Source organism: Micrasema longulum, unplaced genomic scaffold (assembly GCF_059751315.1).
Source record: "Micrasema longulum isolate JH-2025_06_02 unplaced genomic scaffold, ASM5975131v1 h1tg000696l, whole genome shotgun sequence".
Taxonomy (NCBI): Eukaryota; Metazoa; Arthropoda; class Insecta; order Trichoptera; family Brachycentridae; genus Micrasema; species Micrasema longulum.
Genome location: NW_028277892.1, coordinates 15511 through 31020, shown reverse-complemented (window position 1 = coordinate 31020; position 15510 = coordinate 15511).

Genomic DNA, 15510 nt, shown 5'->3' with positions numbered 1-15510 from the left:
CGACTTTATCTTCTTTACCGACATTATCTGCTTTACCGACAGCTTAATCTCCGCGTGAATGCCGCAAATTATTTAACAACTTGATAACAGAATTAGCTTTCATTAGCATATAAATTTTATGTGTGACTTCATTATAAATACGATTAAAAAATTTATCTCGTTTTCCGTATTTTTTATTCTTCTCCATTGATAAACCATGTTTAAAATAACGTTTACTTTTTGATTTTGAAAAATTGCACAAACCCTTATTCATTATTGTTACATCACTTAAATAAAATATTTTTTCATACGTAATTTTTGATGATATATTTATAACGTCTTTTGTAAAGGTTGTCTGAGTGTTTCATTTAGTTTTGTCGGGTAATTTATTTAACAATTTCAGTCCCGGTTTGTTAGTCTCAACTGTCCATGTTTCGTTTTGGAATAATAGACCTTTTAAATTTATTCAAAATGGTAAATTCAATATAGGATTACCCTGAACTGTTATCTCTCATTAATTTCAGGGTGCCTAGAAGAATGACTAGACAGGTGCCACTGTTTTGTAGCAACAATTCACAGACAGTGTATACTTGTAATGCCAAATGGAATAGACTCCATGTACTCGGCAATAGTTATTCCCACGTATCAGATATATTTAGTGTAGGGTATTGTTCTTATAGAACAAACTTTTAGAACTTTTTCAAAGGTGGTCAATGGTAATCATATTTATTAATTTATAAATTTCATAATATATACAATGTTTGTTCACTTTACCTGGCTATATGAAACAGTACTATACGATTTTATTGTTATATAACTCAAACACAATTTATTGTTTAATTTGATTTTTACATTAATTCTTAAATTGTTTAAACTTCTACTGAATATGTTGAATAATTTTTAGGTTTAATTTTTTATTAAAAATCTTGAGGTAATTTATGTTTTTTTTCAATAACCAAATATGCTAAAATTATAATTTTTTGTAAAAGGCAGACTTGCCTTATATGTCAATAAATAAGAAAAACATAAACATATTATCGTAGTGCGTCGCATCGTGTTTATAACTATATAATTGCATCATAATTTAAAAATACATTTTAATAATTTAAGTTAAAAAAGCTAAGTTACATTTTTTTAAAAATCAGTTCTTTAGTTCGTGTTTCATACGCGTGAACAAAAAAAATGTAGTACTTTTTACAGACGCCAGTTAGTAGCTATTTGATTTTCGTCAGGGGCGGTTCTGACGCTCGCACTGCGAGCATAAACTAATGTTTTTTTCTTGTTTTAAGCAATAAATAAAAAAATATGAGCACTTTTGACTTCAACTATAAATAATTTAATCAATTGCACATACACATTACATTTTCCGATTGAAAATCTCTAATTTTTTGCATGTGTAATGACTACACAGCACCGGAACGCGCGGATATTTTTGGGATCGTAAAGGAAATGTTATAATCCTGCAAAAAATTAGAGATTTTCAATCGGAAAATGTAATGTGTATGTGCAATTGATTAAATTATTTATAGTTGAAGTCAACAGTGCTCATATTTTTTTATTTATTGCTTAAAACAAGAAAAAAACACTAGTTTATGCTCGCAGTGCGAGCGTCAGAACCGCCCCTGACGAAAATCAAATAGCTACTAACTGGCGTCTGTACAGAAATGTGATTGGGAACATAACGCCCAAGCTCGAGAAGAATCACGTATTTGTGTTCTCTCTGGGAAACGAACACGGCGTCTTCTGTGCGTGGGTCAAGCCTTTTACCCATTACAGTACAGAAGCCGCCATGTTTTTAAACTATAAAATACGTGTTTTATAGATATTTTATATCGACAATGTTGAGAATTGAAACTGCGACTGCGCAAGGTAAGCAAACACGCTAACCACTTGAGCACGAGGTGGATTATTTAGTAAAAGCATGATAACTCCTCTTGTCCCCTTCAATAATTCATTATAGGTAAATGTGAAATTTCTTTTCTTCTATTACAAAAGTTGACGTTTTTCGTTTAGGGTTTTCTCATTTGAGGAAGCAGTTGTTTATATTAAAAAGAAAAGTTTTCTTGTTCCATTCCGACTTCCAGCCGATACTTTTCACTCAAACACTTTACTGTTCAAGTTCCACAAACGCGACATCTTGTAGAACTCTTAAAAAAAACTCAATTAACCAAAGTTTTTAGAGAAATACGAAAAGTAGGGTAGGAGCCACTTCACCCTGGCTCGAAACTCGTAAATTAATTTTTCAGGTATTGGATTTAGGTTTCGTGACTGAAAAAATGTAAATTGCTTTTTCTTTCTTTATTTTAATCTATTTAAGGAAAGGATGAAAAGCGAGCTAGAGACATCACCGCCATTACAGTTTTCCCTTTTAGTGATGCATAGCGCACCAAATTAGTACATCAACCGAAAGGTATCTCGATTGTTTTTGTTACTCTAACTTCAATCAGGCAACATATTTATTCAGTGTTTTTAGCCAAAGAGTTTGGTCACTATGTTGAGTAAAGTTTATGATCATCAAATGTGTAAAATTTTCTATAAATGGCTCATTTCACACGGGATGGTAAAATGAGGGTGGACAAATATACACAATTTCTTTTTTTCAATCTTTATTGAAAAATTTACGTTTAGACAAACATGAGACCATAACAAATATTTTGAATATTGTAAATTCATCTCCTTTGCTGATGGCATGCAAATTTACGCCTGCATTAAATCTCACCCTGACTGTTCAAAAATTCAAAAAGATCTCAATGGACGTTTTCAGTATTATAAGCAAAATTAACTGGTAAATAAAACAAATAAAACAATTTTCTTTTTAACCATTAATTTTTATTTTCCACCGACCGGTTTCAAAGCAAACAAGCTTCTTCGACAAGGTTTACGTTACTAATGAATTGATTCCTTTTTTAAATTTTTATTTTTATCATGTTCACTCAATACTACACATGGACCCAATAAATCAAGTCGTTTTTTCTTCTGGTGAATTTCTGATTTCTGAAACATTATCATTATTACCTCCTTTAAGAAGCGCCGTTGCCACGTCGGGCAATTTCCTCAGAGAGTGAAAGAGATCCCTATGACTGCGCAAAAATGAAGAAAAAAAATCCTGCTTTGTGTAACCATCCTAGTAATAATCCGTTTCATTATTTTTACCTTTGCATTGATAAATTTCGCAAAACATTTTACTTTCCACATAAGTAGAATTTCGTCGAAATGGTCCGGCTAGGTAAATAACATAAATAACTCTGGTTCCAAAAAATATATCAAAACAAACAACACACCGTTAGAAAGCTCATACTTAAAATATGTTTTCGAAAAATCAAAAGTATCCCATCACTTTCAGTTTTTTTTTTAATGCAACGCGAAGTTGAGCTTTAAATGTTTTTAAAACTATTTTTTCCTGTTTGAGGGTCCATAACTTTGTTTCTACCAATACCACGAAACGAATATTAATTTTTAATGAACTTATCAACCATTATTCTTTTTTTTTAAATATTAAAAAATCAGATCTGCCCATAAAAAAAAGGTATAGGAGCTAAAGGTATGAAAGTTATGAAATTCCAAATTTAAAAATAAAAAAATCATATTAAAAAATCTTGGGGCCTAGGTCAAATTTTTGGGGCTTAGTAGGTAGCAAATGACCCCACCTGCTCCCCATTTTCGTATGTTCAACGTTTTGCCGAACTTCCTGTATATATAAAAACTAATGCTCTGCATAATTTCAGCATATAATAGAAACTTTATCGATCCGAGAAAAATGCAACGAATTATTTAATTTTGTGTCAAATTACAACTGATAGAGCCAAAAGTTTGATTTTGACAATTGAAAATGGCTTGGACTCTCACAAAACGAGGATGAAAAACAGTATTTTGATATTGTAAAAAATTAAAGATCGATTTGATCAAAAGTCATAAATTCCAAATAGGAACATTAGCACCAAATTGGTTAGAATTAAAGATCATTTAAGTATTTAATTGCAAATGTATTTTTTTCTACAATTAAAACAAGAATGACTCATGCGTAGGGTTGCCATATTTGTTTCGTTGCAGTCTCGTTGGGACGTTTTGGAATGGGGGGACATAGTAAAAAATGCATTTTTATCATTAATTTTTAAAACCATAATGTAGTTTTTTTTATGTTTGACTTATTTATTAACGACCTAAGCCAATTTGCAAAGTTTACATACATGTTATATGAACAAAAAAGAATTTAAATAATTTGAAAATAATACTGGTTGAGCCGATAATTTGTTTCAATGTATTTTAGCCAGAAGAATCATATGTAAGTAGATACTGCATAGTTTTGGTTTTGTAAGGTTGCCACGCCTGACGGGACATTTTTGATTAGGCTACACTGTTTGGCCCGCGCTCTCTCTCTTCGCTTTTTCAACTGAATGTTACGCATGCCTTTTTGAATTGACAAAAGTATTTATTTTCAAAAGTTATTATAAATTCTCCTAAACTCGCACAACGCCGCAAACATTTTATCATGCATCGCTGTTCACCATTTTCTTTCTCTTCCAGATAAAATTTGTGTGCGAGCAGTGTTCCTGATTACGAATTTCCCCGATTGCGTGAGCTGATTGCCAAGAAGAAGAAAGTCTCAACATCAGGTTAGTCAGCGTTATTACATGTTGATTTCCTCTGGTCCGAGTACATCTTCAATAATTTATTGGCTGCATAATCCACTAGCTCACATTGTTAGTTTGAAGAAATTCATTTCACTATCCGCTATCATAAATTTACTTTTTAAAACGCACAGGTAAATCTATTAACGCGATTCGGCAAATACTTATGCTAAAGACAGAAAATAACAACATTAAATTAGAACAAAAATTTAGAGGAATAGTCTTATAGTAGCTCAGTTTACCCATGGTATCCCCCCACACTCTTCTTGACATTAATGAGAGAGCTGCAAAACACACGAAGAAGAAGTCACTGGAAGAGTTTTCAAGTCTCACTTTTATGACATAAGGGAATCAAAGCCATAGATTTGGAAGATTAGACATGTAAAAGCTTATTTTAGTTCCAACAGACGGACATGGAAGGAGATTGTTTAGGGAGAGGATATCACCTATCGAGCAAATCGAGAAAAAGCAATGGCAGATCATTCTTTTCTGATGTTTTTTTTGAGCAGTTCCTTTTACGTATCTGTGAAACTCCGTGCAAGTTATCTTAAAATAAATATTGCTTCTATAGGCCCTGACAGCAGACAATTTTTTTGATCGGTCCACTGCACTAGGCCGACATCAATCATATGAGTATTTCTTTTTTCACTGTAGCGTAATGGGCAAGAATTAAAAACAAATAAAGACTTGCATCAATATCTTTCTTTTTTGGTGATACCTTTTGTATTAGATTTGTTCCGATGTTTTGGCTACCTTTGCAGGAGCTATCTTCAGAGTAAACTGTGTGTTTTGTAGAAAGAAATATTTGTTTAAGGAATAATAATTTGTACCGTGTCGCAATCGGCAGTATGCACATTTTTTTTCGTTTTTGTAGTATCTATCTAGTGCTGGGAACCATATTGAGTTCAATTTAATCCCGTCGTTTTTGTTTATGTTATTTGGGTGTGTGTATTTCAATTGCCTCTTTTATTATTCGTGCACTGTAATTACTGGGTTTATGTAAAAATTTGGTTCGGTCCAACATCAGTCTTTTTTGCACATAATCGGGAAGCCATTTGCGACCATGTTTAAAAATCTATTCATCAAAATACCATGTTGGATATGAGCTTTCTATACAAAATTGTTAATAACGTAATTGATAGCCCAGAAATTGTTAGAGGCATTTCATATCGAGTGCCTGGCCGTAGAACTCGTCAATCTGTACTCTTCGACATTCCTAACTCAATGACTAATTATTTAAAAAATAGCACTTTACGAAGAATACAGATTACCTATAATGACAGTTTTAGTGACATCGACATACTACATTGTAAACACCATATTTTTATCAGATCATTTAAAGACATTTTAAATTTATCTCCTGCTTGACTTTTAACTTTTAATTTGATTCTTAATTTTGTCTTTCAATTTTAACTTGTTAATTTTAATTCTTAATTTTAACTTTTAATTTTAACTTAATTTTAATTGAAACTTTTCATTTTAATTTTAACTTTTACTTTTAATTTTAATCATTTGATTTCAACTCTTAATTTATACTTACCTACATCTACTACCTGCATCGAATAATTTATTGTTAGTTGTGATTTTTTTTACAATTAAATTGAAATGTTCATGAAAGCAGAGAGAGAGGGAGGAAAGTAGAATAGCTTTACAATGTCTTCTCCTTTTTATGAACTTTTAATGTAATATTTTTATTTTTACTTTTTTAGAATTAAATTATTTTTCCCCTCTCCTCCTGCATTCATTAGTGTAAAATCTGTAATTGGTCTTACTTTTTAAAATTGTTCTTTTGTACCATATAAAGACTGTATGATTTCATTAATAAATAAATAAATAAATAAATAAAATAATTCGCAACCACCGCGTTTTTTCTTTATAGCGTTAGTGTGTTGTGCAAGTATCGGGACATTATAGGTTTTGTCGGGACAGGGAGCTCAACGGTGATGGTATATTGGAACAACCCTACTTATACGTGCATTCTTATGTCCTTTTAGGGAAAGAACGATTTTATGCACGGTCATTCGCTTCAAACAAGTGCCTTATTAACACTACGTAGGTATACAGTAGGTTTAACATGCAGCGTCTGACTTTAGATGAAAAACTAGTTTGGCAAGGTAGAAGAAAAAGAACAAGGCGAGAGGAATGACGAAAACGAATCAAGAATATTCAATAATGAAATTTGTAACGTTGTGGACGTGTTGTGTGTTCAATTTTCTAGAATAAAAACGCTCTCTTTCTGTTTCGAAGTCTTAAAGATATGTAAATATAAATCTTAAAGTATGACTTGTAACTTAACGATTTTCCCGTAATTCTGTAATAACTGCTTTGGTTTAAATATAATAAAATAGCGGCTAACTTTAAAATCAAGAAACTTTAGTCTGATGAGAATTTGTCGAGAGACAGCAAAAACGCCATTTGCGCTTCCAATTATTTATTTGATTTTATTTGGGATTTTTACAGCTGTTAACAATATTAAAGCCAATTAAAATAATCCACTTTAAATCTAATAATACATAATAAATAAATAAAAAGGTTAACGTAATTGTATGTGTGTGACGTTTCTATTCAAAGGTGCATGTGCGTGTGTGAATGAATGAAGGAAAGGGTGCGTGTGTGTGAGTGCGTAAATATATATACAATAAAAAACTTGTAATTATATTGAAAAGGGTACTGGAAAGAGCTTGGTAAGAACATTTTAATGCACTCTGAACATAGGCGCGAATTCGTCACTACCAACACAAGAATACGAATAAAATCAAGGTAACAAATACAAGAAAACCAATAAAATAATAAATTAGTCTTGATAAAAATCAAACCGAAATCCTTAAATTGTGTTCCGAATACTGACTCCTTGGCATGTTACGCCTTCGTTTCGTAAGTTTTCGTGATTTTTTTAAACTAGGGCAAAAATTAGTAATGAAGGTAATACCAACATAATTATTAATTGGTATTTTTTTAACCCTTCCGGGGCTAAGGGTGGTATCTTAAGTCCCCAAGGTAGCATGGTTTTTTTAAAGAAGTTTTCTAATCATCTTATTTCTTTGATTTTTTTCGCATAAACCTACCCCATAATGTTAAAAAAAAAAATTCTGCCGAATTTTTTTAACAACGAATATTATTTGCCTTTGCTTTCCTCCCGTGCAAACTGCAAACAAAACAATTCATCGCTTGACATTTTAATTATCTTTGACAGTTGGCATATGTACTTTTTGCAATTTGAGCGCAAATTTCTAGCTATAACCACAAAAAACCGGATTTTGTGCGTTACATTTTAATTATCTTTGATATACGAGTAAAGCTCAGTTGGCATATGTACTTTTTGCAATTTGGGCGCAAACTTCCAGCTATAACCACAAAAAACGTATTTTGTGCTTTACATTTAACATGTTTTTTTACTCCCAACTTCTAGCGTACCGTCGCGATAACACGTAGCAAGATTTAAGACCAGTGTTGTTCAACGTGTCGCAGGGAGAACATTGCGATACTTTATAGCATCCTTTTGCAACAGTATTAAATAAAAAAATGATTGAATTTCGCAGAAAACTCGAAATATTTTGAAACAATTTTATAAACACTACCATGACAATCATAAAGATGATTTTATTTTATTTTTTAAGTCGCGATAATAGCATTTTAGCTGGGGTATTACCTGTTACCCCCTTCAGAAACTCACGGATTTTTCCCACATTCAGGCTCGGACAGGTTAAAACCACTGAACCTCCTCATTACAGGTATAACAACTTGATTTCAATAGACAAGTTCACATATTGTCCCTTTATCAGTATACTACTGCACCCACATATAAGTAGGCACACGAAACTCCCACATTTATAATAGTAAGTTTGGGGAACAGTATGAATAGGCTGTAAACCTTGTAAGGTCATTGTGTTTTCACTCTCAATATAGGATTTTATTAACAATTCAATAAAAATTTATTTAACTATTATTTCACATAATACAAGGCTTGCACAACGTGTTAGCTTGTCAGTACCGAGGTTTGTAAACAAGTATGGCCAAAAAACACTTCATTATACAATTACTAAAATTTTTATAAGATTCTTAAGATGATTTTAAAAGAAAATGTTGACAAAGCTTTTAAGAAAAACATAATTAAATGGCTAATATGTAACAAGGCTTTATATTGATTATCATTTTATGTCATCTATTTGAATTTTTGTAAAGAAATTTTGTGTGAAAAAAAGGTATGCTTTTAGTTTTAAATAATGTTTATATTACTTTTAAAACTTATATAATTTCTCTAATGTTTCTCTTTGTAAAGGTAAAATAAAAAACCTGCTGACAAGCCGGTTTCGCGGTTTAGTGGGTTTCATTATTTTTCCTTTTATATTTTCTGTTCATGTTTTACCTTTACATTTTAAAAGTAGAAATAAATCCAAAAAAAGTTTTTTATTTTCGATACCTTACCAAATTTCAATACAAAATTCTGCTAATATTCTGCATACCTAATATTTGTAAACAAAACAAAAAAAAACAGACAGACACATAATTGCTAATTGCCCCAATTAATTATTCTACCTTCAATAAAATCGTTTTTTCGTTTTGATAGTTAACAGCTAAATGTATCAATATTGCTTTTCTATTATTATTCTATTTCTTTGTTTATAAAAAGATACATATTACAAAAAATAGTAACATTTCCAAAAAACTTACTTTCGTCTACTTGACATTTCAAGTAAAATAAAATATGTTACGTAAAAGCTAACACAATTTATTCAGAAAATTTTCTCTCAAATCACGCCTTAATCATTTTATTTGGTTTGATTTTATTTATTAAAAGAAAGCAACGGCCATTTTAACAAAAAATACAATATAAACAAATAGATCAAAATTATTGGCCAGTTATAGTTGTCTATGTATTACTTAATACAATGCCAAAAAAGAAAAAAAAGCGTACCGTTAAAAGGTCTCTCCACATTATTCCACTAGGAAAAAAAAAACAACATTACAATCACAAAAAAACAAATTGATTTTTTTAATGAATAAAAAAGGGCATTGCTTCACTTTAGGTGCTCATTTTTAAATTACGAAAAAAACCAACTCGACTTATGTTAAAGCTTTAAAGTATGTTATTTATACTATTCACGTCTGTTGGCCTTTCTAAATAAATAAATAAAAAGTTTGCTTCTTAGTTAAACAAAAAAAACTAACCTGTGCGGGTAGTTACTGGATCCAGTCTTAACCTTTGTCTGCCATAATAAGGAGTACTTGATGGTCAAATACAAGTATTTATACAAACATCGCGCGTATTCCCAGTGGACGTAAAAAAATTCATCAACTTTGTTGAAATACCTTATATGAATTACGCTTCAAAATGCAGCGGACGATTTTTATGAAGGTGATTTAAAATCAGCCATGTTTTAGTATGTCCAAATGCTTGCACACTGGCTGGATTTCTTTCTTAGGGAGTCATTAATATTTAAACTGATTGCAACAGAGAAAGAAAACATTTTTGAGAAGGCATTTACAGGGCGTATGACCTGTCATTGGCTGGTTTAAGTGGCCACTTTACACACTGTGTAACATTTACCATTCTGCCCATGTTTAAATATCCACATTTCCTCAACTCTTCCATCTGTTGACTTTTGTGAAGTGAAGGAGCTGAAACCTTCATTATGCGGATGAGATTCATCCAGCTGAGCCAAATCACCAACTATGCAACGTCTAAAACAATACTTCATTTTCATACTTCTTTTTTTACCAGGTAGTTAGTTCAACAATGTTTAAGTATGTCCAAATGCTTGCAGACTGGCTGGATTTCCTCCCTAGGGAGTCATTCATATTTGAACTTACTGCAACAGAGAGGGAGAACATTTTTGAGAAGAGAATATGGAAGTCTAGGCATTAAAAGGGCTTCGGTCTCAGTGAATCACATCCAGCAAAATGAAACCCTACTGAAAGTTTGAACCCATTAAATTAAATGAAAGTATCTACAAATATATATTATTTCTCTTATCTCTATATTTATATTATTTCTATAATAAATTACTTTTAGTATTTCTTGATATTTTTTTCATAATTATTAGTGTTACATGATTATAGAAGGTAAGATGACCAGTCTTAGGCTTCAGGTGTCAGTCAAGGGACTATGAAATATTCTAGTGTAAAAACACCTTTTCGAATAAATATTTCATGTGAATCATGTCAGGAATCGAACCCGAGACCTTTCGCATGGTAGGAACACGCGCTTACCACTACACCACGAGGCCGATCTATCTTTAGTACAGGTATTATTACTTTGATTTCTTTCTTTATAAACCATATCTCAATTATCATTCCAAATAAGTTTTTTATTTTTTAACTTATTTCAACAGAGAAGAAAAACATTTTTGAAAAGAAAATAAGGAAGTCTAGGCATTAACAGGGCTTATGACTTGTCATTGGCTGGTTTAAATGGCTACTTTACACATTGTGTATCATTCACTATTCTGCTCTTGTTTGAACATCTACATTTCCTCAACTCTTCCATCTGTTGACTTTACACAGTGTGTAAAGTGGCCGCTTGAACCAGCCAATGACATGTCATAAGCCTTGTAAATTTCCATATTCCCTTCTCAAAAATATTTTCCCTCTCTGTAGCATTAAGTGAATTTAAATGCCTTAAGTTACAACGTATTGTTTGAGTGGTAAATTGATATTTTCTTAGTATTAAAGCATCTGGCCGAAATTGAAACTAGAGATTCGAGTGTTTAGTTTCATAGGGAAGTTTACTTTTTTTTACTGTGTAACACTTCAACTAGCTGACAGGCGTCTCACGCTTAGATCAGCTACGTCTACGGCGAGAGGAAAAGTTATTATACCTCTACGCAAACAGCGCACTAAATTTGGTGAACGCGCATTTGCGGTCGCAGGCCCTATGGCATGGAATGCTCTCCCAGCAGAGGTGCGAGGCTGTGAAAGTGAAGTGATGTTTCGGAAAAAACTTAAAACCCACTTGTTCTCTAAATCATTTGAATAAATTCGTAGCACGTGACAACAAAATAAATTATTTTAATTGAATTGCAAATTTAAAAGCTTCAATTAAATTATCTTAACAATAGAATCACCATGTAAAGCGCCCTTGAGGTATTTTATTACGAAAACGGCGCTTTATAAGTTATCCATAATTAATTAATTAATTAATTCATATATATATATATATATATATATATATATACAGTTGGATAATTTATATAGCGCCATTTTTGTGAAAATCACCTCAAGGGCGCTGTACAATTAATAAATATCCCAGTACGTCTTGCAGCTACAGAGCGCATGGACGGTTGGGATTCTAGTTCCTCGTTTTCAATTAAGATCAATAAAAAAATATAACAGATAGGAGCTAGATTACAGGACGTCTTCATACCTTGGTGCCCAAAACCCCCTGACTCTGTCCAACCAAGTCAATGAAAAGGTCGAAAGTTTCAAATACCTGGGAGTATATTATGTTACAAAAAATGGCAGCTTTCAAAAAGAACTGGGAGTGCGGCTAGAAATAGAAAGCGCCACATTCAACAGTATGAAGGCCGTCTGAAGATCAGATCTTTACTTAGTGAAAACCAAATGACGTCTATATAACGCTTGCATAGCACCTATTCTCCTTTATGGATGCGGATCGTACCTCACTAGGCCCCAAAACAGCACAATACTGAGTTTTGAGAATAGTTGTCTCAGAAAAATCTTAAGTGGTGGTTTGATTTTGTGCAGAATGAAATAATAAGAGAACGGACGCAGTAAAATCTGGTGACAACTCGGTAGTCAGATGGCAGAAGGGACCATCTGTAATTATCAAAAATGTTCAGGAGAGCTAAAATAAGACTCAATTTCAAGACTTCGATCCACAAACTAAAATATTTTAGTGTTATTTTGAAATAACAAATTAACATTCTAAATATTGCTGTTTTTATTTTTTTTTCCCATGTGGATTTACCGAAATATTTACTAAAACTTTTGAAAACTAAAACACAGAAAAAAATACAGATGGTCCCTTCTGCCATCTGACTACTGAACTGTCATCAAGCGGAGGCGAAACGGTTGGCTAGGCCATGTACTTCGAATGCCTCCTGAGAGCCTTAACCAGGCTTGCCTACTTTACAAGGCATCAGGTTCTCGACGTCCTGGACGTCCACTGCTAACTGTCTGTCGGCAGTTCATGTCAGAGCTATAGGACGCAAACCTGACTTGAGAGGATACACAGGAGCTGGCAGCCGACGGAGATGCCTGGAGGATCTTATTTATTTTTGGCACATACGCGGTATTAAACTGATATGGATTTTTTTTTTGTTGGTGCAACTGACAGTTTATTTTTTTTTAATTAGCGTAAACTAGTCATAAATGAGTCATGGGTAAATTGAATCATCTCACCTCCTATTTCTCAATCTATAAGACCATTATGAGGCGCCTCTTTTTACCACACGCTCATTTTGTCCTTGCATGATTTTCTTAGTTCACGGCATAAAAATGCTTACAGTATTCTAATGATGTAATTTCGTAATAAATGCAAATTGAAAATCATTACATATTTCCTTCAAGACAATGCACACAGCAGCCATTGCGTGTGCGTCACTAATAACACCGTATTTCTGAAGAAAAAGTATTAGTGTTCTTGTTATTTACGTACGTGTACTAATGATATCTCAATGTAAATTGAAATTTGATTTATTTATTTAAAATTAAAAATAAATTTACGGATAAAGTATATTTCGAGTGTGTATAGTTGATAAATATTGATGATTAATATAATAACTTATATTGTAATATATCAAATTTGCTATTGTTTTATATATATAAATATATATTTTATTATTTTTAATTTCTTTTTTATTTATTTATTTATTTTTCAAAAATATTTACAGAATATTCTTAAATTAAAGTCCTGCTGAATTGCGTACATACAACTCGTCAGCAGGTTCTTATAAATTACATTGATTATTCACACTTAACCTACATTAACAATAATTTTACTTGATTATTTAGGAAACATACATTACAGTTACAAAGTTTAATATTTTACACAATTAGACTTAATTCTAATGGACCAGTGAAGTTTCCATATTATAAAGCAATTATATGTAAGGTTAATTATGAAAGTATAAAAAAGAGAAGGAAAAAGAAAAACATAAATGAAAGTTGTTTACAAATTTAAATGTAAGTAAAAAAAGATATTTAAAGTTTGTAGTTTGTAATGAGTATTACAAATGGAAATAATATTAAAAATGAAGAAAATTTGTAAGAGTAATTAAAAATTAAGAATTGAAATAATGAATGAAAAACATGCTCAGATGTAAAAATAAAATAAAATAGTAATAACATTTTTTTAAAAAAAAGGAAAAACATAAATATCCATATATTTATTTTAAGGGATTCAAAAAAACGATGAGAAGAATCTTTAAGTGAAATATAAGACAGTTAATTTAGGTCAATTTAAAAAACATTATATGTACTTATAGTTTGCTACATAGAATTAAGAATAGTCCAGAAACCGCATACGCACATTAAACAGAAGGCGACTCAACTACTCATAAATGAGTAGGTTTACGTTTTGCTCCATTAGTTTCTTTGTAGACGTCGCTCAGTACGCAACTCCTGATTTGAATTCAACTATGCCGTGTTGTGTTCTTTTAAAGTGTAGAAATACTTCTAGGATCTTCAAGAAACATGATGGCATCACATTTTATGTGTAATTAACAAACGAATGTTTACGTAGAAAATGAATTACTTAAAAATTGAATTATTTTTCCATCTGTGAGATTGTCGAAGAAACAAAATGGAGATTTCGTGTTGCCAGGGTAGATTTTTTTAACCCCACTTTGCTCATTTAATAAAAGAACTAATGAAAAATAGACCTCGTATTAAACAACGCCCTAGGGGATATTTGAACAACATTATCTTTAAAACATTAAATATTATTTAGCGTGATATAAAAATATCAGTTATGTGTCAAATAAAATTTGTTTTATATTTTAAGTTCAATGTTCATAAATTCATTTAAAATCACCCTTTATTTATCTCATTTGTTGTCAATCAATGTTTTCGCGTGCACGATAAAATTTTAGAGAATTTAACAGATTGCTTTTTTATTTACCTTACATTTGTGTTATGATTATTTATTTTTCCCATCAAGCAACATTACCCGGCGACTTAACGTATGCGCGCGGCGAAAGTGTGTCTAAGTGGGGGAATCATTGGACACAGCCCGATGTATTTAAATATGATTCTACGCTCTTTCTGGACTATTCTTAATTCTATGGTTTGCTATTCATTCTTGGTAACAAAGAACTACGTTGTATGCAAGGGAAACGATTTGCTGGAGAATGTCGACAAAAAAAGAAAACCAAACTTATGAACATAAGATCACCAAACTATAAAACTGACATAACATCGTCAATTTTATCATATAACTATGCATGTATCCATAGTGATATTATGCAACCGTGCATGTGTGAAAATATTGAAAATATTGAGCAGTATGTTTATTTAGGTTGAACTATATATTGTAATTTTAAATGGGATGTACACATTAGAAAATTGTGTAAGCGATTACGAGTAATAAGTAATAGAATGGAAATAATAAAACATTATGTCTCTGTCAATACTTTACGAATTATTTATTTATCTCTCTCTGAATCAATTATACGATACGCTTTAACTTCCTGGGAGTTATCAAGTGAAATTTATGTTAATTTTATTCAAACTTTGCAAAATTTTATGATCAAAATGCTACTACATAAAGATGTATACCGCCAGAGACACAATATTTCGAGAAAACGTCGCGATTGTTTGTTTGTTTGTATAATTTAATAATTAGATTTTAATAAATATAATGACATTTTATACACACACATGCTTTTATTTATATTAATTATATTATAATGTTCGTGCTATTTTAAGATAAAATAAAAAAAAA